Raw genomic sequence first — 4,245 nt, 5'->3', positions numbered from 1 at the left:
CCTAATCATAACCCCCACACTAACCCTAAACCTCTCCCTAACACTCATCCTTACCATAAACATCACACTAACCCTAACCCTAGTCCTTAATCTAACCCTCACCCTAACCCTAACCCTAACCCTTTCCCTAACCCTAAACCTGACCCTATCCCTCACCCTTATCTTAACCTTCACACTCAGCCTAAACCTCACCTTTAACCTTACCATCATCCTCACCCTAAACCTCACTCTAACCATAAACCTCATTCTAACCCTCATCCAACCCTTAAACCTAACCATCACCTTAATCCTAACCCTCACCCTCAACCTCATGCTCAGCCTAAACCTAATCCTAAGCCTAACCCTTACCCTAACCCTCACCCTCACCCTAGCCCTCACCTTAACACTAATCCTAACCCTAACCCTCATTCTAACCCTCACCCTCACCCTAACCCAAATCCTAAACCTAACCCTAACCCTCAACCTCACAGTAACCATTACCCAAACCCTCAAACTAACCCTAAACTTAACACGAACCCTAACTATCACCCTAAACCTAACCCAACCCTCACCCTAACCATAACCCTAACCCTCACCCTCACCCTCACCATAACCATAACCCTAACCCTAACAATAACCCAAAACCTAACCTTAACCCTCACCCTAACCATAACCCTCACCCTAACCCTAAATCTCAAACTAACATTTATCCTCACCCTAACACTAACCCTAACCCTAACACTAATCCTCACACTAACCCTAACCCTTACCCTAATCCTAAACCTCACCATAATGCTAACCCTAACACTAACCCTCACAATCACCCTAGCCCTCACCCTAATCCTAATTCTAACCCTCACCTTCACCGTAACCCCAACCCTCATCCTCACCCTAACCTCACACTAAACCTAACCCTAATCCTCAATGTAACCCTCAACCTGACCCTAACCCTAACCATTACCCTAACCCTAACCTAACCCTAACCCTCACCTTAACCCAAACCCTCACCCTAACACTTACCCTCACCCTAACACTAACCCTACCCTAACACTAACTCTCACACTAACGCAAATCCTAACCCTAACCTTAACCCTCCTCCTAACCCTCCCCATAACCCTATATCTAACGTAAACCTCACCCTAACCCAAACCCTAACCCTAACCTTACCCCTAAACTCCACCTTAACCTAAACAAAACCCTCACCCTCACCCTCAAACTCACTGTAACCCTAATCCTAGCCCTAACAATAACACTAACCTTATCCCTAACCCTAACCCTAAACATAACCCGCACACTCAGCCTCACCCTCACCGCAAATTTAACCCTAACCATAACACTAACAATAACCCTAACACTAACCCTAACCCTCACTCTAAACCTCACCCCCACCCTCAGCCTCAGCTTACCCCTAAGCCTAAACCTAACCCTAACACTCACCGTAACCCTAACCTTAAACATAACCCTAACCCTAACCCTAAACCTAAACCTAAACCTAACCCTAAAGCTAAACCTAATCTTCAGGCTCAGCCTCACCCTAATCCTAACCCTCAACCTAACCCTAAACCTAATCCTAACCCTAACCCTAACCCTCCCACTCACCCTCACCATAACCCTAATTGTAAACCTAAACCTATCCCTAACCCTAACCCTCACCCTAACACTCACCCTAGCCCTAACCCTAACCCTAACCCTAATCCTAACCCTAAACCTCATCCTATCCCTCACCATAACCCTAAGCCTAACCCTCACCCTAACCCTAACCCTAATCCTCACCCTTATGCTTGGACTAAAACTAAGCCTATCCCTCACCCTAACCTTCACCCCCACCCTATCCAACACTCTATCCCTAATCCTCACCATCACCCTAAACCTAATCCTCACCCCCACCCTCACCCACACCTTAACCCTAAACCTAAGCCTAACCCTAACAGTAACCCTCACACTCACCCTCACCCTAACACTAATCCTAACCATAACCCTAACCTTAACCTTAAACCTCACCCAAAATTTCACCCTAAACCTAACCCTCACCCTCAGCCTCAACCTCAAAGTAACTCTAACTCTAAACCTAACAATAACACTAACCCTAACCCTAACCATAACCATAACCCTCACCCTCAGCCTCAACCTCACACCAAACTTAACACTAACCAAAAAACTAACAATAACCCTAACCCTAATCTAACCCTAAATCTCACCATAACCCTAACACTAAAACTAAACCTAACCCTAACCCTAAGCCTAAACCTAATCTTCAGCCTCACACTCAACCAAAACCCAATACCTAACCCTAACCCTCACCCTAACCCTAAGCCTAAACCTAAACCTAAACCTAACCCTCACACTCTCCCACACCCTAACCCTAATACTAAACCTAATCCGATCCCTAGCCCTAACCCTCACCCTATGCTTCACCCTAGCCCTCACCCTAACCCTAGATCTAACCCTAGACCTCACCCTCACCCTAACCCTAATCCTAACCCTAGCCCTAAACCTCACCCTAACCCTGACCCTCAACCTCACCCTCACCGTCACCCTCACCTTAACTCTAACACTAACACTAACAATAACACTAATCCTAATCCTAAACCTAACCCTAACCATAACCCTAACCCTAATCCTAATACTCACCCTCAACCTAACACTAATTCTAACCCTAAACCCAAACCTAACCCTAACACTCATATCACCATAATCCTAACCCTCATCCTAACACTCACCCTAACCCTAACCCTAACCTAAACTTCACCCTAACACTAACCCTAACCCGCAACCTCACACTAGCCTTCACACTAACCATAATCCTAACCCTAATCCTCATCCTAAACCTCACACTAACCTTAACACTAACCATCACATTAATCCTAACCCTAATCCTAACCCTCAACCTAACCCTAAATCTCATGCTCGCTGTAAGCCTAACCGTAACCCTCACCTTAACCCTAAACTTAATGCGAACACTAACTCTCCCCCTAATCCTCACCCTAACCCTAACCCTCACTCTCACCCTCACCCTCAGCCTAACCCTAAGCCTAAGCCTAACCCTAACCCTAACCCTCACCCTCACCCTAACCCTCACCCTAACCCTCACCCTAACCTTAAATCTAACACTCACCCTAACCCTAACCCTCCCCCTCAGCCTCACAGTAACCCTAACTGTAACCCTAAACCTCATACTCACCCTAACCGTAACACTAACCCTAACCCTAAACCTCACCCTGACCCTAACCCTAAACCTTACCCTCACTATAGCCCTCACCCTAACCCTAATCCTAAAACAAACCCTCATCCTAACCCTCATCATAAGTCTAACCCTCACACTCAACCTCACCCTAACCTTAAACCTAACCCTCAAACTAACCCTAACCCTCACCCTCAGCATAACCCTTACCCTAACCTTCACCCTAACCCTAAACGTAACCTGAACCCTAACCCTCACCCTAACCCTAATTCTCCCCCTCAACTTCCCACTCAGCCTAACCCTAAGCCTAACCCTAAACCTTACCCTAACAATCACACTCACCCTCACCCTAACTCTAATCCTAACACTAACCCTAACCCTAACCCGTGCCCTAACTCTCACCGTAAACCTAACCCGAACTCTAACACTAACCCTAACCCTCAAACTAACCCTCACCAGAACACTAATTCTAACCCTAAACCTCACCCTCATCATAAACCTAACTCTAACCCTTACCCAAACCCTAAATCTCACAATAACCCTATCCCTCAACCGCTCCCTCACCCTCACCGTAACTCTAAACCTAACCCTAACAATAACACTAACCCTAACCCGAACTATCACCCTAACACTAATCCTCACCCCCAACCTCACCCTCAGCCTAAACATAAGCCTAAGCCTAACCCTTACCCTAACCCTTACACTCACCCTCACCCTAACGCTAATCCTAATCCTAAACCTATCCCTAATCCTCATGCTAACCCTCACCCTCATCCTAACTCTAACACTAACCCTAACCCTAAACCTCACCCCCCAACCCACCTCCTAACCCTAACTCTAACCATAAACCTCACCCTCACTCTAACCCTAAACCTAACCCTGAACCTCACCCTAAACCTCACCCTAACCCTCACCCTCACCCTCACCCTCAACCTCACCGTAACTCTAACCCTAACCCAAACAATAACACTAACCCTAACCCTAACCCTAAGTATAACCATAACCCTCACCATCAGCCTCACCCTCACCGCAAACTTAACCCTAACCATAACACTAACAACAACCCTAACCGTAAACCTCACCCT

The sequence above is a fragment of the Dipodomys merriami genome, unplaced genomic scaffold (assembly GCF_024711535.1).
Source record: "Dipodomys merriami isolate MVZ:Mamm:240054 unplaced genomic scaffold, mDipMer1.0.p SCAF_23, whole genome shotgun sequence".
NCBI lineage: Eukaryota > Metazoa > Chordata > Mammalia > Rodentia > Heteromyidae > Dipodomys > Dipodomys merriami.
Note: the sequence above shows the minus strand (reverse complement) of the source record.